This window comes from Anomaloglossus baeobatrachus, chromosome 11, assembly GCF_048569485.1.
Source record: "Anomaloglossus baeobatrachus isolate aAnoBae1 chromosome 11, aAnoBae1.hap1, whole genome shotgun sequence".
NCBI classification, from domain to species: domain Eukaryota; kingdom Metazoa; phylum Chordata; class Amphibia; order Anura; family Aromobatidae; genus Anomaloglossus; species Anomaloglossus baeobatrachus.
The window spans coordinates 80,572,184-80,595,775 of record NC_134363.1 but is presented as its reverse complement, the minus strand read 5'-3'; the positions used below and the strand labels follow the sequence as shown (position 1 = coordinate 80,595,775).

General features: G+C 42.5%; 1 protein-coding gene across 1 annotated transcript in view; it reads left to right on the top strand.

Moving 5' to 3' along the window:
- LOC142256036 (netrin-1-like) overlaps window positions 1-23,592 on the top strand; it is a 412,257-nt gene that overhangs the window by 90,570 nt on the left and 298,095 nt on the right. The gene's annotated exons all lie outside the window — the stretch shown is intronic.

The window sequence follows — 23,592 nt, the reverse complement described above, 5'->3', positions numbered from 1 at the left end:
CATCAGGTTAATTAACCCGATGTGTACTGCAGCTAGGAGTGCAGAGAGCCAGTGCGAAGCGGTGTGCGCTGCTCCCTGCTCTCTGCACATGTAGCTGCAGTACACATCGGGTAATTAACCCGATGTGTACTGTAGCTAGGAGAGCAGGGAGCCAGCGCTAAGCAATGTGCACGGCTCCCTGCTCTCTGCACATGTAGCGACGTTATGATCGCTGCTGCGTTGCTGTGTTTGACAGCTAAGCAGCGATCATAACAGCGACTTACAAGGTCGCTGTTACGTCACAGAAAATGGTGACGCAACAGCGACATCGTTGTCGCTGTCGCTATGTGTGAACCCAGCTTTAGGTACACAGACGCTGTTATCTGAAGCTGTATACACGTTTTTATGGACCTGTCTGTCAGCTATGGCTCTGAGCGCCTGGAAATCAGCCCTGAAAAGGGCTGAAAAAAACTGCAGTCCCTAATCTGTACAGCGCTGTGTGTATAGCGTACACAGCAGGAGCGGCGGCAGGAGCAGCATAAGCGGTGACTGTCACCCACACGCAGAAAGCAGATAATGGCGGCGTGAGGGAAAATGGCCGTATTTATAAGGCAAGGACATGTGACATTCACAGCCTATGACACATGCCCTTGCTTGTCTGGCAAAAAGTCCACTTAGCTGTGTGTGTGTCTGGGATTGGCTGACATCCTGGCCCGCCCCACTGCACACGCGCTTAGGGAAAAATGGCGATCGGCATTCTCTCAGCAGCACAGATCTAAACCGCGTCCCCCCCGCACACTATACGCTGAAATTTTATTAGTAGTGTGAATCACAGTGACTCACACTATTACAGTGAAAAGCCAGCTAGTAACTAGCTAGGCTTTTTGCTGATCGAGCCACTATCGAACGTAACTCGAGCTATCGAGCTTTTAGCAAAAGCTCGCGTTCGAGTTCGATCTTGAGCAACCCCCAAAATCACTCGAACATGAAATTGGCGAACCTCGAACATCGCTCATCTCTACTCAAGACGCAAAAATAAGCTGTCACTGAGCTATAGATCCAGAAAAAAGAGAATGCTATAGATTGTGTGAAATGGCGCAAAAAGTACGCTATTTTTTTTTTTTACAAACTTGTGAATTTTCTTTTACCCTTAGATAAAAGTAAATGTGATGCCCTGGCCTATCAGGTCATCACAGGACATTCTACAATCTGCCCTTCTGCATGATGTCCATCTCCTCCTTGGTTACGGGTCCCTGGCCTTTGGTGTTGCTAAAAACAAGCCAATTAAAAATCCTAGAAACACTCTGCACCACACCCACAAGACACACCAATGGGTAGCCTGAAGGGAATAGGGCCGCCCACTTAGGGGGTTGGTTAGGGAGGGTCAGGAGTGTCAGGAGTAGTCAGTTGCATGGTGACTCTCGTTTGGAGAGGTCACAAGTCAGTTGGAGGAGGTTATGAGCTGGGCTCCTCAGTTACTAGGTGGCAGACGTTGGTCTGGGCCTGGTAGGAGCTGGAACCCCGGTCGCAGGGGATCGTGTGAAGGGGCACGGAACTGCCAAGGAGGGCAGCCGGCGGCCTTGAGCCATCTCCGGGTAGGGGCCAGGGCATGGTGGGGTACGTGGACCCTAGGCCGGGAAGTAGCTTCAAGCGTCCTGGTAATTTACCCGACGAGGGCAAAGAGCAGGTACCTTAACCATGCTATGATTTCAGGCATGAATGCATGGGCTTCCAAATAAATCATTGCAGCTATCTATTGACATGGTATAGAGCAGACAATTAGAAGGGACTATCATATTTTGTATGAAGCATAAGAAAGGAATACTGCAGTAATTTAAGTGTGATTTTTTTTGATGGGCTAATAGAAACTAATTGAGTTTTGATTATTTGAAATAAATTCCAAATTACTATTCCAGTATTTATAATGAATCTTACGTAATACAAGTTAATTGAGAATCTGGTATCCTCAGATTTTGTGTTATACCATGCCTGATGAAGAGACCTGAGTAGTCTCGAAAGCTTGCTATTATTACCATCTTTTCAGTTAGCCATTAAAAGGTATCAACCACTGAGTAATTCAGTTCTTTTAAACATTTTTTTTTTGAGAATCTGAGCATTTTTCTTGTCGTGACAAATACTGGAATAGTACTTGGTATTCAGTAAGCATTATCTGAACATGAATAGTTGCTATTTGCCCATAACTAGTAGCTGACATTTGTCCTGCTACATTTGAATTACAATTACACTTTTTTTTTTTTTTTTTTAAATCATTCTTAATGCGCTAACAAGCAGAAGCATGACCGAACAATAGTTTTTACAGAAAATAAATTAAATCCATTTTAGACATTGTGTTTGCTTATCACTTGAGGCTGTCTTGAACTTTTGCATTTCTTTTGTATTTATTTGTGTGAGGGGGTAATAATTGTTTTTTAAAAATATAAAAGAAAATTTTTTGAAGTCTAGACATTTATCAGTTCATGTCACAAACTTGTTTTTTGCACGTCACTTTTACTATTGAAATTTCATATCTATACATGCCACATTTATACAGTGCTCATTTCCAAGTGCTGACTTTTTGGACTTGTACAGTGGGTACGGAAAGTATTCTGACCCCTTTACATTTTTCACTGTTTGTTTCATTGCAGCCATTTGGTAAATTCAAAAAAGTTCATTTTTATTCTCATTATTGTAAACTCTGCATCCCACCTTGACAGAAAAAAAACAGAAATGTAGAAATTTTTGCAAATTTATTAAACAAGAAAAACTGAAATATCACATGGTCATAAGTATACAGACCCTTTGCTCAGGTACTCATATTTAAGTCACATGCTGTCCATTTCCTTGTGATCCTCCTTGAGATAGTTCTACTTCTGCATTGGAGTTCAGCTGTGTAATTAAACTGATATGACTTGATTTGGAAAGGCGCACACCTGTCTATATAAGACCTCACAGCTCACAGTGCATGTCAGAACAAATGAGAATCATGAAGTCAAAGGAACTGCCCAAGGAGCTCAGATACAGAATTGTGGCAAGGCACAGATCTGGCTAAGGTTACAAAAGAATTTCTGCAGTACTCAAGGTTCCTAACAGCACAGTTGCCTCCATAATCCTTAAATGGAACAAGTTTGGGACCACCAGAACTCTTCCTAGACCTGGCCGTCCAGCCAAACTGAGCAATCGTGGGAGAAGAGCCTTGGTGAGAGAGGTAAAGAAGAACCCCACGATCACTGTGGCTGAGCTCCAGAGATACAATAGGGAGATGGGAGAAAATTCCACAACAATAACTATCACTGCAGCCCTCCACCAGTCAGGCCTTTATGGCAGAGTTGCCTGATGGAAGCCTCTCCTCAGTGCAAGACATTTGAAAGCCTGCATAGAGTTTTTAAAAAAACACATGAAAGACTCGCAGACTATGAGAATTAAGATTCTCTGGTCTGATGAGACAAAGAACTTTTTGGTGACAATTCTAAGTGGTATGTGTGGAGAAAACCAGGCACTGCTCATTACTTAATATTATAGTAGTCCGAGACAGCTTATAGGCATGACACTTCATCATCAATTTATTCAACAACCCATCATTAAATAGACCAATGGAGACAAGAGATTCATGCAAATATATTTTAATAAAGGTATTTTAAGAAAAAATTGCACAATATATAGACATCAAACATGAACACTTCCATGAGGGACAAGAATGCATACCAGTCGGTATATTCAATACTGTATAAGCTGTGGAGACCCCAATAGATGTATATAGATTATATATTGCATAGTATATGAGCAAAAATATGCATGCAAGAAAAAAATAAATGAATAATAATAATCTGTCAGATGAATGAGGGGTTCACTTTACAACTGGGCATAAATATCAAATATACACACCTTGTAAATAGAAATATACAGTGCCTACAAGTAGTCTTCAACCCCCTGCAGATTTAGCAGGTTTGATAAGATGCAAATAAGTTAGAGCCTGCAAACTTCAAACAAGAGCAGGATTTATTAACAGATGCATAAATCTTACAAACCAACAAGTTATGTTGCTCAGTTAAATTTTAATACATTTTCAACATAAAAGTGTGGGTCAATTATTATTCAACCCCTAGGTTTAATATTTTGTGGAATAACCCTTGTTTGCAATTACAGCTAATAATCATCTTTTATAAGACCTGATCAGGCCGGCACAGGTCTCTGGAGTTATCTTGGCCCACTCCTCCATGCAGATCTTCTCCAAGTTATCTAGGTTCTTTGGGTGTCTCATGTGGACTTTAATCTTGAGCTCCTTCCACAAGTTTTCAATTGGGTTAAGGTCAGGAGACTGACTAGGCCACTGCAACACCTTGATTTTTTTCCCTCTTGAACCAGGCCTTGGTTTTCTTGGCTGTGTGCTTTGGGTCGTTGTCTTGTTGGAAGATGAAATGACGACCCATCTTAAGATCCTTGATGGAGGAGCGGAGGTTCTTGGCCAAAATCTTCAGGTAGGCCGTGCTATCCATCTTCCCATGGATGCGGACCAGATGGCCAGGCCCCTTGGCTGAGAAACAGCCCCACAGCATGATGCTGCCACCACCATGCTTGACTGTAGGGATGGTATTCTTGGGGTCGTATGCAGTGCCATCCAGTCTCCAAACGTCACGTGTGTGGTTGGCACCAAAGATCTCGATCTTGGTCTCATCAGACCAGAGAACCTTGAACCAGTCTGTCTCAGAGTCCTCCAAGTGATCATGAGCAAACTGTAGACGAGCCTTGACATGACGCTTTGAAAGTAAAGGTACCTTACGGGCTCGTCTGGAACGGAGACCATTGCGGTGGAGTACGTTACTTATGGTATTGACTGAAACCAATGTCCCCACTGCCATGAGATCTTCCCGGAGCTCCTTCCTTGTTGTCCTTGGGTTAGCCTTGACTCTTTGGACAAGCCTGGACTCGGCACGGGTGGAAACTTTCAAAGGCTGTCCAGGCCGTGGAAGGCTAACAGTAGTTCCATAAGCCTTCCACTTCTGGATGATGCTCCCAACAGTGGAGACAGGTAGGCTCAACTCCTTGGAAAGGGTTTTGCACACCCTTGCCAGCCTTGTGACCCTCCACGATCTTGTCTCTGATGGCCTTGGAATGCTCCTTTGTCTTTCCCATGTTGACCAAGTATGAGTGCTGTTCACAAGTTTGGGGAGGGTCTTAATTAGTCAAAAAAGGCTGGAAAAAGAGATAATTAATCCAAACATGTGAAGCTCATTGTTATTTGTGCCTGAAATACTTCTTAATACTTTAGGGGAACCAAACAGAATTCTTGTGGTTTGAGGGGTTGAATAATAAATGACCCTCTGAATAAACTTTTCACAATTTAAAAAAAAAAAAAAAAAAAAAAGAAATAACATTCTTTTTTGCTGCAGTGCATTTCACACTTCCAGGCTGATCTACAGTCCAAATGTCACAATGCCAAGTTAATTCCGAATGTGTAAACCTGCTAAATCTGCAGGGGGTTGAATACTACTTGTAGGCACTGTACATACAAAGAGCCCAACAATGGGAGATTAATTGGTTCCTGCAAATTGCCGTATGCTTTTTTTAAAAAAATCATGCATGCGATAACGCTATGCTTCCTGAAAAAACGGAAAATTGGAGGTGAACCAATGATTAGATTTCACGCCAATATGTTCTGTTAATGCAGTAGCCCCAAATGGGAGATGCACATATGAAGGATAAAGATAAACCAAAAAATAGAACAAAAATAGAAGGTAGCACAATCGCAATATATTGCAAGATGAAATACTCAGTGCTTTTCACCTATGCATAGAGCCCTGCATAAAAAACAACTGTTGGAGACAAGTGTGAAAATACAGGAATAATCTATATCACTGAAGGTTCATTTGTGGATTGAAATAGCCAGTTATACCTGATTAGCAGCTGAAAAATAGTTAGGCAAAAAGCCGCTGGCAGCATGCACATCCCTCCACCTCGACGATCGTTTTGCCTCTGGGCTTCTTTCAACATGAACTATCACTGCAACACTCCACCAGTCAGGCCTTCATGGCAGAGTTGCCTGATGGAAGCCTCTCCTCAGTGCAAGACATATGAAAAGCCTGCATAGAGTTTGCAAAAAAACACATGAAAGACTCTCAGACTATGAGAAATAAGATTCTCTGGTCTGATGAGACAAAGAACTTTTTGGTGACAATTCTAAGTGGTATGTGTGGAGAAAACCAGGCACTGCTCATTACTTGTCCAATACAATCTCAACAGTGAAACATGGTGGCAGCATCATGGGATGTTTTTCAGCGGATCACCAAATCCAGGTGTGAAAAACTTGTTGCATCATTCCCAAGAAAACTCATGGCTGTACTTTCTCAAAAGGGTGCTTCTACTCTAACTGAGGAAAGTGTCTGAATACTTATGACAATGTAATATTTTAGATTTTCTTGTTTACTAAATTTGCAAACATTTCTACATTTCTGTTTTTTGTCTGACAAGATGGGGTGCAGAGTGTACATTAATGAGAAAAAAAAGAACTTTTTTGAATTTACCAAATGGCTGCAAGGAAACAAAGAGTGAAAAATGTAAAGTTGTCTGAATACTTTCCATACCCACAGTTTATAGCCCATCACTCATCTAAGTCACAGCAGGACGATGTTTCCTCTAACACTAACACAATAAATATTATTCAGTGTCCTGTACTGAATGGACTTCATGATCTCAAAAGGCTAAGGCCACGTGCAGATGTTCAATATTTGGAGAGTTTTTTATCTCAGTATTTGTAGGTAAAACCAGGAGCGGGACAATCAGAGAAAAAGTATAATAAAAACACATCACCACTTCTGCATTTTTCACCCACTTCTGGTTTTGGCTTACAAATTACGGAGGTAAAAAAAAACTCACCAGATACTCAACGTGTGAACATTCCTTAAAGGGATAACTTTTATTTTATTTTTTTATTGAAGAAATACTGAAAAGTCTATCAGTGAAAATGTCACATGTGCACTAAAATGTCATTATTAAAAATAGTTCAATGCACTAAAAACAAGCCCACATAGAGGTACTGTCGTGGGTGGAGGAGGGGACGCTACACTCTCCCACTGCTCGGGTCCGGCCGCTGCTGCTGCGGCTGCTGCTGCTCGGTGGTGGCTCGAGCGGTGGGCCGGATCCCGGGGACTCGAGCGGCGTTCCTCGCCCGTGAGTGAAAAGGGAGCTTGATTGGATTGTGGGGATTTGGATATTGTCCGTGGCGCCACCCACGGTTGTGGTGATATTGGTGACACCACCGCTGCTCTAGACGGGGATCCCGGGAGCGGTGTCAGGGAGCAGCTTTGTTGTTAGTCCTCCCCTCCGTGGGTAGGGGGTTGGTTGTCCCGGGGCCCGGTGATGGGGTAGGGATGGATGACAGGCGGGTTACAGGGTCTGGTGAGGTGCAGGGTCGCGGGGGCAGCGCTGTGCCGCACGGCACGGTGGTACTCACTCAGCCAATGATGAGGACACAGTTCTCGGTAAAACACACGGCTGGATGAACGGGTCCCACAGACGGCTGCGGTGTTGTTTCTCCCGGCAGGTTGATGGTGACTGCCTTTCCCTTCACCTATGTACGGTAGATGGTTCCAATGGGTTCCCACCGGTAACCCGCTCCCTAGCTTGGATATGGGCTGGAGAAGCCCCTTTTGCCCGCAGGCTCTGGCCCTGGGAAACGGTTGCCTTGGCGATGGCGGTGTCTCCCTCTCTTGGTTGGACTGTTGCTTTCTGTCGGGACTTGACTGCTGGGAAACCCGGGAGGTTCCCTTCACTAACGAATTCGGCAAATTCACGGCGACTCCAAGCCTTGCTGGGGTCCGTAAGCCCCTGCCAGATGGTGCTGGCTTCTTTTTGCATACCGGTCCGGTACCGCCGGGCCACCGCCCGTCCACGGTCCTTACGGTAGACTCCGATAGGCCACTCCTGCAGACGGTCACCACCGTCTGCCAACCTTGCTGTACCGCCCGGGCCACATACCCGGACGCTGTCAGTTAGTTGCTCCACTACTACTTTCCTTCCTTCCACTTTTACTTCCCTCACTGAACTGTCTGCTTCTCCCGCCTCCAGGAATGTGAACTCCTCGGTGGGTGGGGCCAACCGCCTGGCCCACCCCCTGGTGTGGACATCAGCCCCTGGAGGGAGGCAACAAGGGTTTTGTGTCTGACTTCGGTGTGCCTGACCGGGAGTGTGGGGTGTGTGGGTGTTGTTCTCTGTGGCCCCTTGCTTGTCCAGGGCGTCACAGTACATCAACCAAAAATTAAAAAATAGTTATGAAAATGGCAGAACTAAACTACTGTATTTGTTTACAAACTTCTCTTTTTTAGGTGCAGTGAAAGATAAAGCAAAACTATGCAAGTTTAGACTGGCCGCACTCAAGCTGACCTGAATAAATATATTGCCAGATTATTGTTACCACATAATGAACGTTTCAAACATGAACCCCAAAAAATAAATGCAGGATTTCTATATTTTCTTTGCATTTCATCCTACTTGGAATATTTTTTTGTCCACTTTTCAGTAAAATATGCAATAAAATAAATGGTATCATTAAAAGCTACAACAAAAAAAAGAGTAAAAAAAAGTTTTGACCATTGAAAAAAAGAAACAGAAAGTGCAAAAATGAAAAATAAATAAATAAATCGCTAGGTCATGAATGGAATAATCTACTAATAGATGATACATCACTGTCTAATTAGATTTATTAAATAAATAGGATATATATACAAATGTGAGCAAAGAATGGAAGCATTCCAAAAACATCAATAGAATTTTAGAAATATTCTTCATGTAAAAATATTGTTAACTTGATCTTCAACAAAAAGCGCTGTTGTTTGTCTGATGTTCTATTGTTTATGTGTTCTATATTCTCATGCTTAGCTTCTAGTTGGTTCTTATATTTTTACTATGGGGTGATGCATAATAATGTGATATCTCTTTAGGGTTTTCAAAGCTGTTTGAAAGCATAAATAATCCAAAGCTTTGAACTAAAATGACTTTGAACTTGATGGGCACTTTTTGCAAAGAACGGATCAAAGAAAATTTGCTTGCACAGTAGGGACGTAAAGCGAAAAGAACAATTCATAACATAGAAAGCAATTAACAACACAATTAGGCTCTAAAAGTAACAAAGCAATTGGCAACATGTCCTTTTCCTCCACAGAATAATTCGATTAGAGGAAAACTATAATATGAAACGTTTCTCTCCAGAAATAAAAGCAAATGATCCTTGATAGACAAAGCTGGCACTTAATATGCATAGACGATCAGAGTTTTAATATTTTTAGCAACAGTGTTCTTCGGTAATGAATATTTGGACAATCTATTTGTCTAGTGCGCTCAGATTAAAATAAACCTATAGTTACTTTCACTTAAACCTTAGCTTGCATCTCTGACCCACTGCTCCTCTGCAGCACAGCCTCAGACTTTCTTTGCATTGGCAGGTCAACTTCAATTGCAATGACTTATCCAGGGAAAAGCTACAAAGCTGATTCTATTGATAGAATTATGGTTATGTTTAGGGCTGATCTAAACATCCAAATTAATAGACTGAAAAACAGACATTTGCTGTCATTTCTTAAGACTGCAGCCCCTTTTGGCCACTAAAACTGGGTATCAGTTTTCATTTTCGCTTCCCTGCATTTCATCAGCCATAATTTTTTTACATTTATGTCTACTTAGATATTTTGAGCCTTACGTTTTGCTGTCCTTGGTGCAGATATTTCAGGTATCATAGATGAGTTTGGCTCATAATAACATTCCAATTCATGCCCCTGCATTTCTAATAATAATGAGGAACACCCAGCCTATTAACCCCTTCATGAATAACGACGTATCTATACGTAATTGGTTATGTATGGTCCTGTAATGAAAGTTCTCACAGCGAGCCCACATTGTTCCTCACACATGTCTGCTGACTATGACAGCCGGAGATCAACTGATAACTCCTGTCACTATCATGACAAAATTCCTGTGAATGCCGGCAGAGCGCTGGCATTCACAGGAAATCAGCATTTTTTCTGTTCAGAGGGATGTTGAAGCATTACTCAGAACAGCAGAAGGGATCAGACAGTGTGTATTTCAAGTGCTCTAAATAAAAAAGTTAAAGTTTTTTTAAAAGATCTCTAAAAGTTCACATTTTCACCATTTTGCCCCATTGAAAAGAAAACAAAAAATAAATAAACGTATTTTGTCTTGTCACATTCAGAATTGCCAGAGCCATCAAAATATAAAATCAGTCAATCTGTTCGGTAAAGGGCGTATCGAGAAAAAAAATCGAAACACCACAATTACTTTGTTGGTTGCAACAACATTGCATTAAAATGCAATAGGAGGCAATCAAAATATCACATCTAACAAAAAATTCTATAATCAAAAATATTAATTCAAGACAAAAAATAAGCCATCACACAGCTGCAAGTTCCAAAAAATAAGAACACTACTGGTCTCAGAAAATGGCAGAAAAGGGCAATTTTTTTTTTTTTTTTATTACAAACTTATGATATTTTTTTCATTACTTAGATAAAAATAAAACTATACATGTTTGGTGTCTAAAAACCTGGGGAATCATGTTCACAGATCAGTTTTACCATATAATGAACATGATGAATAAAAATATTCAAAAACAATTGTGGAATTGCACTTTTTTTTTGCCATTTCACCGCACTTGGAGATTTTCTGGCATTTTCCAGTACAATACGGAGCAGAATAAATGGTGTCATTCAATTCAAAAGTACAACTTGTCCTGCAAAAAGCAAGCCCCAGTAGGGCATAAAGCCAAACAGGCATAATTATCCTAAAAAATAGCCATAAATAAGAGACGTGTGGGACCCATATATAGTCATACAAAAATCAATCTCTATAGAATCAAATGTTAAAAAAAATGTAATCATTAAGGATGATCGAATACCAAAATAACCGCTTCAATGAATATCCAACGAATAGGTCGCCGCTAATCATGAATATTCAACGCCCAATATAAGTCTATGGGAAACCCGAATAATTTCACATTGGACCTAACGGTGAGCTGTAGTGACTGAGGAAAAGGCTGAAATGGATGGGAAAAGGCAGAAACAGTATGGGCCAAGTCTCTCTCTCTCTCTCGCTCAATACAGGAGAAGCTGCCAGAGCAGTTTGACAGCTGTGCAGCGCCACGCCAGTGATTGGTGAGTACGAAAGAGAGAGGGAAAAAACGACTGACCAGAATGCCCGCTGGCAAATATAGCCCCTATGACGCTGTGCGGCCAAGCCAATCACAATAACATCACAACAAAAATGGCTGTGGCGTTACTGTGAGGGCAAGCAACATCAGATGTGTTCATTGGCTGGAAAACAGGTGCCAGGAAGTCAGAAATGAAACTGAAAGTATCGGGGCAGATACTGTTTTATTCGTCGGATAGAAAATAGTGCGAATACTCCATTATCCGTCGGATACCGAATAGTGGCAAATATATTCGCTCATCCCTAGTAACCACACAATTAAAGACAAGTAAATCATTAGTGGGTGAGCCAATATCCATTCATCCCCAGCTGTGCACTATAAATGTAGCAAACACACAAAATTTAATGACAGAAAAATACAAGTACACTGAAATATTTTAACTGTATTGAGAGTTAACAACTAAAGATGAGCGAATAAATTAGAGTAGAATACAATTCTACTCAAATTTTGCAAAAAAATCAGCTTTTCACAAACTGCAGATTTTTTGTAATTCATTTGCATATGAAATCACCACTTTTTTTTCCTCAACTATAAGTAGCAATTAAAAGGTAAAAAAAACCCTGATACCTCTCCTGTCGCCCCTCTCCTCACCGCCACATGTCCAGTGTCATTGCAGCTTTGGATCACAGAGCTGAAATCCCCGGGCCTCAAAGATGTGACAAAATGTATTATCAAAAAGAAGAAGCCAGCACGATTTCTATACTATATTTGTTAATAAATTGGAGATTTTTAGCAAAACATTGCAATATTTTGAGCCACCCCGACAACGTCACGGCAAATCCCATGGGGCAGTCCTACACTAAATATTATATTTTGTTTGGGGTGCCATATGGCCTCACACATCAAATGCAGAACTGCTTGAGGCAGGACTTACCTGATGCCTTTCATTCCCGTACCTGTGACTGAGTCACAGCTGTGGGCGGGACAGGCCCAGGCAAGTGCTGCAAAGATTAAAAAGCCTGTGGACAGGGCCGGTGGCTGTGTGTGAACAGTCACCAAAAGCTAAACCATTTTACAGATAGAACAACCAAAAAAGGGTGCACGGCCTGGTGGAGGCTAACCACCTGCCAAAAAAAATTCAAAAAGAAGGAGCCAGCACGATTTCTATACTGTATTTGTTAATAAATTGGAGATTTTTAGCAAAACATTGCAATATTTTGAGCCACCCCGCCAACGTCACGGCAAATCCCATGGGGCAGTCCTACACTACACTACACTCAAGCAGTTCTGCATTTGATGTGTGAGGCCATATGGCACCCCAAACAAAATATAATATTTAGTGTAGGACTGCACCATGGGATTTGCCATGATGTTGGCGGGGTGGCTCAAAATATTGCAATGTTTTGCCAAAAATCTCTAATTTATCAACAAATACAGTATAGAAATCGTGCTGGCTCCTTCTCTTTGAATTTTTTTGGCAGGTGGTTAGCCTCCACCAGGCCGTGCACCCTTTTTTGGTTGTTCTATCTGTAAACTGGTTTAGCTATTGGTGACTGTTCACACACAGCCACCGGCCCTGTCCACAGGCTTTTTAATCTTAGCACCACTTGCCTGGGCCTGTCCCGCCCACAGCTGTGACTCAGTCACAGGTACGAGAATGAAAAGCACCAGGTAAGTCCTGCCTCAAGCAGTTCTGCATTTGATGTGTGAGGCCATATGGCACCCCAAACAAAATATAATATTTAGTGTAGGACTGCCCCATGGGATTTGCCGTGACGTTGGCAGTGTGGCTCAAAATATTGCAATGTTTTGCCAAAAATCTCTAATTTATCAACAAATACAGTATAGAAATCGTGCTGGCTCCTTCTATTTGAAAATGTATTATGCTCTGTGGTTACATTTGCAGAGAGTAACTTCTTCATCAATAAAATTTCCTTGGAAAATTGCACGAACAGGTGAATCCAAATTTTGCATGATCCACTCCTCTCTAGTAACAATCAGTCAAGATAAAATATCAAATCTTATATGGAGGATGACAACTGAGAGTTGAGAGACAGGTAAAGGGGGAATGATATACACGTATGATTTAGTCACTAATGATACCACAGTTGCATAGACTCACATCTGATTCAGAGAAATGCACCAGACATTGATTTTGCACAGGGGAGAGTAATCCAAGGATCATTGGTTACATACAACAGTTAACGTTGGAATAATGCTAGGTTAGAAACCACTGGGCAATCTTATAATAAGCATACCAGAGTAGTATAAAAATTCAATAACTAGTCAAAACTTGGGTAATATAGGTATTTCAATAGGGTGCCATGCATCCCCATTGGTCACAAACCCTGTACTAGCATTGGTCCTGACAGATAACAATATTTTATTTACTAGGCAGCACACTTGCCATTAAGAACGGAGTGAGAACACTCCACTCATCTGAGTGCTGCTTGGTTGTCAATCTATTATGGGATGATGGAAATGTTTGAAAGCATTTTGATTTTAAATAAGATTACTTGGTGTAGTAGTCTAACATTATTTATTCATTGGAGTTAAAACACAGTACCCCACATATTAGTGTCTCCTTCCATGTTGACACATGGTTATTAGCAAACATGACTGTATCTACTACTGCAACTCAATAGGAGTATCAATTATCAGACTGCTCTGAACAAACGTCTATGTTCTATTTCAAGGATGAGCAACTTTTTGCTCCAAGAGAGAGAAATTACGTCCTTGATGCTGACCGACAATGACCTGTGGAGTCCCTTGTTCTGAGAATGTACTCAGAACAAAGCTAAATAAGAATCGATGGGACATTACTTGATTGGATTATGTCAGAACTTTGAGGATTTCTTTGAATTAATAAATTGGTGAGCAAGCGAGTTTGGAGGAGTCTTTATTCAAATAAACTTTTTTTTTTTCTTATGTGCTTGTGCATGTGCACTTTTAAACTCTATGCTTGTCTATCCATTTGGGCTTGATGCCAGTTGTCCAGTCCATTCACATCTGTCATGGACCAAATGAAGCAAAAAGTATTACCCTGATTGCCAATGCACCAGAGCAATCGCGCAAAGCGCCAGAATTCTATTGAATGCACCATTTCTGGGGCAGCTGAAGGTTGTTATTTTTAGGCTGGGAAAAGCCAAATAACCATGGGTGTTGTGAATGTTAGTTATGTTTTGGCTGCTGGGAGGCTCCCTCTGGTGGCCAGGATTGGTTTAGACTTGGACCAGGTGTGTTGTGCAATGGGCGTTTCCTTTGCTAACTCTCTGCTTATTTAAATCCTGGTCTGATAGCTGGCTATGCCGGATGTTAGTTGTTCTTTGTATCACCAGCCTGCTTCATTCTGCTCCACACCACATCTACCCCAGATAAGTGCTTGCTCTTTATTTATTGTTTGGTTCTTTTGCTCTTATCTGGGTTTGTCATTTGCTGTGGTTGTTTTCAGTTTATTTGCATGCAGGGTTTTTCCCCTCAGTCGCTTGGCTGGGGAACTGCTTGCAGTTCTGTTTGGAGTATAGCTCCTTTGGGTCCATGTGTTTGTGGCTTGTTGAATTTGTTATGATTCTTGTTTTCTGTTCATTGGTATGACAAAAGCACCTGGTATAGGACGGAGTTCAGATCGTGCGATCTGAGGGCCTTTTTGTACTATCAGGAATTTGGAATTTTGCAGGGTTTTACTCTGACCACCATCAGTCCCTTTCCTGTCCTTTCCTATTTTAGTCAGTGGGGGCCTCATGTTTTGCTAATCCTGTCATCTATTTGTGTATTGTGTTTTTCCTATATCACCGCAGTCTTTAAATGCGGGGGGCTTGATATTCTTGTCTATTTTCTGAGGCAGAGAGTTATTCATCTTTCCTTCCTTTAGGATAGCTAGTTCTCCGGCTGGGTTCGCGGTGCACAGGTGTTAGTTCACCCCTCGGCTACTTCTAGTTGTGATGGTTAGTAAGGGGATGGCGGCCAGATTAGTTGCCAATGCTCTTGTCACCTTTTACCAATGATTTGTGGTGGTCTTCCATGGTTCTGGATCATAGCACATGGGCCTTCCAAAACTGAGAATATCAGGCCCAGTTGTCTGCTTTACCTTGGCTGTGTGTGAAAAACACTGGGGCCCATGCCATTAAAATTATTTAATTTATATAAAAAAAAAGTCTGGGAACCACCTTTATTTTTGATAACCAGCCAAGATAAAGGGTTGCAGCCCACAGCTGTCTGCTTTAGCTGTGCTGGTTATCAAAAAAAGGTGGACCAGACTTCATTTTTTTATTTATGCTCTATCCACCTGTTTGAAGGGCAATTGTCCTGCTCTTACCTCCATTTTGTTACGTTTTGCAGCCCTCTAGTCCTTACTACTAACATTTTACAGCACCAAAATTTGGATCACTGTTGACTTATATGGGGTTTAGGGTCAGAGGTCAAGTACGGTTCCCGAATTAAATTTTAATTAAAGTTCAACCGAACCCGGCGAACTTCTACAGGTCTGCTCATCTCTAGACATGACACCTGAGATGTGTCAGTTATAAACACATACAGCTCTCCGGTGAGATCAGGAAAGTAGAGAGCGTCCATCACATATCACTGGTAACTCCCGTTTAAATTAAATGTAATCTCGGGCAGCAGATTCTTATGCAGATCAGTATCCAGCCCAAAGCCTCGAACAGCTCACTTACATATAAGAAAAACATGGATTTCTCTGGAATAAGACATTGGCTCGCAGATATCATTTTGTATTTTCTTTAACTTCCAATGACCTACCGTGTTTTTCGGATTATAAGACGCACTTTTCCTCCCAGAAGTTTGGGAGGAAAATGAGGGGTGCGTCTTAAAATCCAAATGTAGCATACCGGGTAGTTGTGAAGAGGGGTCAAAGGAGGCAGGGGTAATACTATGTGGGTGCTGCCGGGGCTGGTCTGTACGGCACTGTTGTATGCATCGGGCAGCGCAACTCTGCTAGGCTCTGCTCTGTGCATGGCTGCTCTGTTCTGCTGGGCGCGTGGCTGCTTTGTTCTGCTCGGCATGTGGCTGCTCTGTTCTGCTTGGCGCATGGCTGCTCTGTTCTGCTCGGTGCATGGCTGCTCTGTGCGGCGGGCGGTCATTCTGAAGATGTCGGCGGTCAGGGCTTCAAATAATGGCGCCTAGAGTCAGCGCCTGCGCAGATGCAGATCTCAGCTCAAGCTCTTATCTGTGCAAGTGTACCGCCCTGGGGCTCGGCCGCAGCCATGCCATTCAGATAAGGGCTCGTCGGTGGGTGGATCGAGCGCCTCCGGACCCGGGGGTCACGTCGCCCCCCAAAAGGGGGATGCTGGCACTACGTGAGGGGTGGTTCACGGCCAGGGCTGCGGTGTTTAGGGATGTAAGTCCGTGACGCCACCCACGGGTTGTGGTGAGTGTGGACACCACCGCTGCCATTAACTAGGCTCCCGGGGATGGTGTCGCGCAGCCTGGTGTTGACCCCTCCGTGGGCAGAGGATGATGGTCCCAGGGCACGGTGGTTGCGAGGCGCGGGCGCGTTAGTGCGGTGCGGTGCGCTGCCCGAGGGCACTGTTGTACTCACTATGACAGATACACCGGAGTCTCTGGTAAACCAAAACGATGGTGGTCGGTGTCCGCAGCCAGCTGCGTCTGGTCCCTCACCCGGTTTGGTGGTCCCCACCTTTCTCCTGCACCTCGTTTTGTAGATTTTGACTGCCTATGCTTCAGCAACGGTAGTCCGCTCCCCGGCTTTGTGTGTGCCGGGAGAGCCCGTTTGCCCGCAGACGCTGGCCCGTGGTATTTCTCTGCCTGAGCGGTGGCTTTCTATCCCCCTTGTTGGGCTGTTGTCTTCAGTCAGGACTTGGGTGGGATAGAACCTAAGGTCCAGACCCCAATCAGTGAATTTGACTCGGTCCAGTGGTTTCTGGGCCTCGTTCTGGGTCTGAGTACCCCTCCTGGTGCTCCGGTTTCTAGTTGGTTCCCCGGTTCGGTACTGGCGGGCCACTACCCTGTCCTGGTCCTTTACAGTTCCACCAGTCGTCTTCTCGGCTCCTGCAGGCGGCAACCACCATCTGCCTCCTAGCCACAGGGTATCCGGGCTACGACCCAGATCCCTGACAGACGTTTGCTACCTCTCCCTTTCACCTCCAAAACTTGTCACAGGGCGTCACATTAGCACTGACTACGGCCGCCATTATTTGAAGCCCTCACCGTAGACCGCCGACATCTTCAGAATGGCCGGTGACTCACCGACTTCTGCACAGAGTAGAGGGGCATCACCAGCCCCGCGCAGAGGCGCATTACCAGCCCAGCGCAGAGGCACGTCACCAGCCCCGCATAGAGCAGAGACCGCAGTGAGTATCTGGGCCTCTCTCTGTACCACTGGAAGCATCACCGTACTCCAGTACTCTGCCTCCTGTGACTCCCGCTCTCCTGCTGCCCCCTCTCCCTGGTAAGACACCACCAGATTATTAAACGAACCACATTAATTTTTTTTTCACCTTTTTTTTCCAAATTTGGGGTGTGTCTTATAATTCGGCGCATCTTATAAAACGAAAAATATGGTATATACCCATATAGACAGCTTAGGAGGGTTGATCCTACTGACAGATTTCCTATAGGCCACGTTCACACATTGAGTGGTGAGTTTTTATATCAGTATTTGTAAGCCTAAACCAATCAGTGGAAGAGCAAAATAGAAACACATGCACCACTTCTATATTTTTTTTACCCATTTCTGGTTTTGGCTTACAAATACTGAGGCAGTAAACTCATCAAATACTTAATGTGTGCATATGGCGTTAAGGTTTCAGACTGTAAAAATATAATCTCACAGTTAAAAATAATCATAATATACAACTCTACTAAAAAAAAAATGCAGATATCTGTGTGTGTGTGTGTGTGTGTGTGTGCGTGCGTGTGTGTGTATGTATGTGTGTATCTGCAAATATAAATGTGGATAGAAGTTTTGATCACACAAAGTCTTCTTTACAATCTTGTACGTGCCAAATATTAAAGCTATATATATTGTCATGAAAAGTTCTTCCATGCAGCTCAAGATTTTCTGTAAAACATCTTATTTATCAGACATAAGTCACATAATTAACGTACAGTTGTTATATTATAAATGGTACAGCGCTATAGTGATAAACTTTGCATGGATTTTATACAGCTTTGCTCTTGTTTGGAGGTTTTACTTCAAGTGTAGAAAACTACATTCCTTGCAAAAAAAAGAAAACATTTACCGTATTTTTCGCTTTATAAGACGCACTTTTCCTCCCCAAATTTTGGGAGGAAAATGGGGGGTGCGTCTTATAAAGCGGTAGCGGGGGGGGGGGTCCTGTCTGAAGCGATCGGGCGGGTGCCTGTGGCTGCATGCAAGCGGCCGGGTACCTGTACTTGCATGCAGCGGCAGCCGGGTACCCGTGGCTGTGTGCGGGCGGCAGCGGGTGCTGTGTGGGGTCGGCAGCCAGGTACCTGTGCTTGCATGCGGTGGCAGACGGGTACCCATGGCTGTGTGCGGGCGGCAGCCGGGTGCTGTGTGCGAGCGGCAGTCGGGTGACCGTGCAGGTACCCGGCTGCCGCCCTCACACAGTCACCCATCTGCCGCCCGCACACAGCCATGGGTACCCGGCTGCCACCGCACGCAAGCACAGGTACCCGGCGGCTTGTACGCAGAGTGGGCGGGCAGCCTGCTGGCTGCCACTCTGTGCATGCGGGGCGGGCGGCTGTGCAGCTTACCAGTTGTCCGCGGTCCCACTTTCAAATGATGGCGCCGGTGGAGCTCTTGGATGAGAGCTCCATCTGCGCACGCGCTGCTCCGGGAGTCAGCGCGTGCGCAGATGGAGCCCTTGGATGAGAGCTCCATCTGCGCATGCGTCGCTCCGGGCGCCATTACTTGAATCGGGACCGCGGACACACTCCACCACTGAGCCGTCGCCGCCGCTCCCACCACTGAGCCGCCGCCGCCGCCGCTGCCACCACTGAACCGGGACCGCGGACACACGCCACCACTGAGCAGTCCCTGCCGCTGCCACCACTGAGCAGTTGCCGCCGCTCCCACCACTGAGCCGCCGCCGCCGCCGCTGCCACCACTGAACCGGGACCGCGGACACTCACTGCACCGGCCTGCTGCACGGCTCTCATGCCACGGCTGCTGCCGCCACCACGGACCCCACGGATCCTGCCACCGCGGACACCACCGCGCCTGCAACCACGGACGCCACGGCACCTGCAACCACGGACCCCGCTGCCACTGACCTGCCGCGCCTGCCAGCACAACCTGTGCCTCCTGTGACCCCGCTTCACCACCACTGCTGCCCCCCTCCGGTAAGAGAACATCGGAGTATAAGACGGACCCCATTTTTCTTTTTTTTACCTTTTTTTATGTCTAAGTTTGGGGTGCGTCTTATATTCCGGTGCGTCTTATAAAGCGAAAAATACGGTAAGTGGGAAGGCAGACATGAAAATGGGATAGAGACCAGATGGTGAAACAGAGAAATGTAAGAATTGTTTTGAGGGGGTGGTATTGAAGTCCCAAAGGATGAGAACTCCAGTGCAATACAGAATCCAACTGTGTGGCTTATTTTGCTTTTCTAAACAGAATGGAAATCCTGCCGAGCGAAGGCAAAGAATACGTATGGCTGACATCCCTGCAGACTGCAAAGGAAACATTTATTTGACTGATTTAATTTTTAATAAGTTTTATGTATTGAACTATATTATCACTTGTAGCCAAGGAATGATATTAAACTATCCCTCCCTGAAGAAAACCTAGAACATTATCACATGTAAGCTTGGATTATCATTAGGTTTACACACATACACACACACGTGAATAGCAATAGTTTATACTGAATAACTGGCTAATGCTATGCAATACACGTGTGTGTGTGTGTATATATATATATATATATATATATATATACATACACACACACACACACGTGTATTGCATAGCATTAGCCAGTTATTCAGTATAAACTATTGCTATTCACGTGTGTGTGTGTGTGTGTGTGTGTGTGTATATATATATATATATATATATATATATATTTATATATATATTATGTATATGTGTGTATATATATATATATATATATATATATGTATATATATGTGTATATATATCTATATATAATTATTCAATATATACTAGAGCTATGCACAGTTGCGTCTTGGCAGAATTGCTGAAAGTGAGAGAAGCTTGCGGTTCTTATTCTTTCCACTATTTTGATTCTAATTTTACACTCAATATGGGTCTACTTTTTCAGATGGAGCCTTACTAACACAATCACTACTTCTTCCATTCTCGGCATACAGTTCTATTTATTATTGAGATAATAAAAATGGTAGATGAAAAAGCAAGAGATTATTTCAGCACAACACATAAAACAGATGGTAAATGCTTAATTAAAACTATATGTATGGTTTTTATTAACAATTACAAAAGTGTTACTTTATTTAAAAAAAGCTGCTTCTAACAATAATATAAATTAATGGAATTAATAATAATATAATTTATATATAAATTATATATAAATTAATACAATTTAGACATGAAGTATTTAACCTGAACGTGGTTACCTATTTTATATAAATAGGCTCAAAAATAATTTTAGTAATTGAAATTTAATTTTGAATGAATTTCGATTTCAGATTTGCCGATACAAAATTGTAAATGATGCTAATATGACCTGAGCCTTAAAGGGGCTTTTAAAAATGTTTACAATATAGCCAGTAAAACAAGGATTCTAACCTGTTTTTAAAACACCCATGGCACTAAAGAGAGACAGCTGACAGCAATGCATGATGAGGTCCTGATAGAATCAGGTACCACCAATGAGCACCTTTGGATATGCTACACATGTCTGAAATAGGAAAACCTCTTAGCTTATAATGTTTTGCTTGCCTAGTAATGCTACTTGGACGGCATTCTTATTTAGTGATACACCTATGCCACAACCCATATTCATGCATATATAAAGTGATCCACTTATGCCATAATACATATACTTGTATATGTAAAGATACACAAAAACACTTAAGAAGATAATCAAACTAATAAAATAAATAACTTTTTTGAAATCTAATGATATGTGTAGCACATCCAAAAAGCATCAATAACCAAGTGGTAATAAACAGGACACTAGTGTGTCAAAAGGCCCTTGAGCAGCATAATGTCCACAAATGTGTATACAGGTCCATATGTATCATAGAATCCACGAGTCTCTACCAATCTAGACATAGCATATCCAAAAGTACCTACATATTACAATGAATGTCAGTCCACAGAGACCGATGAAGGCAGGGTCCCACTGCATCTGACGTGCATTTCACATATGAAAAGCTTAGTCCTGGACACCAAGATATAAGTAGAGTTGCATCCAGTTTTTCCTATATGCTAAAAAAGGATGAAGGTTTCAAACTTCTCTTAACAGTGAAAAATTTTCAGCACTAGGAGGCAGAACAGATGGCATCAATGTGCTGCTCATCTTTTCCATGTAACATTTGACATGAATGGTAGATGTGATCCACAAAATAGATCAAAATGGGAAATATGTTAATTTTCATTTGATGACTGTTGGTCTGCAAAAAAATTAGGCATGCAAAAAGCCCAAAGAATATAATGGGTACGTGGTCTATCCATCAAAAGCAGATGTCTAAATGAGGCTTTAAACATTGTCTAATGGACTTTCTAGTAAACGTTCTTTAATAACATTCTTAGAGGTGACAGCAGGCATCCAGAACCTGATCACTTAAGTCTGTAGTTGATTGATCATGTGTCCATGTGGAGCATACGTATGTCCGTGTGCTCCACATGTAGACATGTCCATTTTTCTCCGGACCGCATTGATGGGATCTGTGTCACATCAATGTGACATGTACCGGAGAAAAATACGTTTCTGTGAAATAAAATTAATTTCTACACTCATCTTCTCCAGCACTGCTGTATCTGCTGCTGCTGTCACTTGCTTCCGACCCACGATCATTATACTTATCACATATTCACTGCGTCTAGGACCAGAAGCAGCAGTAGCGGGTAGATATCAGCACCATGGACAGGTAAGTAAAAAAAAATTCATGCCGTCCATGTGCTATGTTGCTGTCACATGGATAGCACACTGACAGCACACACTGAACACACACACGGACACATGCACACACATACGCACCTACACCATGGATCATGAAAATTGTGCCTAAGAGAAAGGTGTAAATCAAGATTTTGATATTTTTTAGCAGCTAACATTTCAGGTTTCAGTCTGTTCGTTATCTAATACATATGTTTTGTTATTAAGAAAAGTATATTGCTCATAAATATTTGGTAAACATCCATCCAGATCAAAGTATATAAATGATATATGTTGTTTACAGGAGCTAACTGCTATTGGCATTACTATGGTTTAAAAAGTTCTATATTAGTGATTTTGTTGGTATAATATTTAATAGCTATGTTGTGAGCTGTAAAGAACATAAAATAAGTAGTTTTAGCTAGGAGAATTTTAGTAATAAACATATCTGGTATATAGATTCTTATAATGCTCATTAAAGTGGATATGGTGTCCAACATAAGGGCAGTTTACTGACACACTTGCTCCCCATTCACACATGAGGCCTTGTAACACTATTGAGTCACATGACACCGGGGAAGGAAAATCGCTAATTGGACACAATTTGGCCATTTTCACTTAGGGGTGTACTTACTTTTGTTGCTAATGGTTTAGACATTAATGGCTGTTTTGTTGATTTTTTTTAGAGAGCACCAAATGTACACTGTTATAGAAGCTGTACACTGACTACTCTATATTGTAACAAAGTGTCAAACCTTCAGTATTGTCACATGAAAAGATAAAATAAAATATTTACAAAACTGTGAGGGGTGTACTTACTTTTGTGATTTACTGTATATGTACTGTCATTTCCATCTGCAGATAGTGATCTGGATTGTATCTCTCACAATGTTTCATGTAACATTGTGATCCAGCTCTGATCTAGCGAATACATAATGAAAACGTCTGATGGCAACTGATGCCTTTTTGCTCAGTTGTGTTCTGGCTGAGAAACATCAGGCTCAAAAACATATGAATGTTGGCACAACATACGCACTTCAAAACAAAACACCTAACTATAGGAAAGTTAGAAGAATGGTTTTATTTTTGTTATATATACATTAGTAGATATATCAATACATACATACAGTTGTGCTTAAAAGTTTATATACACCGGCAGATTTTTTGCTTTCTTGGCCTTTTTTCAGAGAATATGAATGATAACACGAAAACTTTTTTCCACTTATGGTTAGTGGTTGAGTTAAGCCATTTATTGTCAAACTACTGTGTTTTCTCTTTTTAAATCATAATGACACCAAAAACATCCAAATGACTCTGATTAAAAGTTCACATACCCTGATGATTTTGGCCTGATAGCATGCACAGAAGTTGACATGAATGAGTTTGAATGGCTAATAAAGGTAATTATGTGTG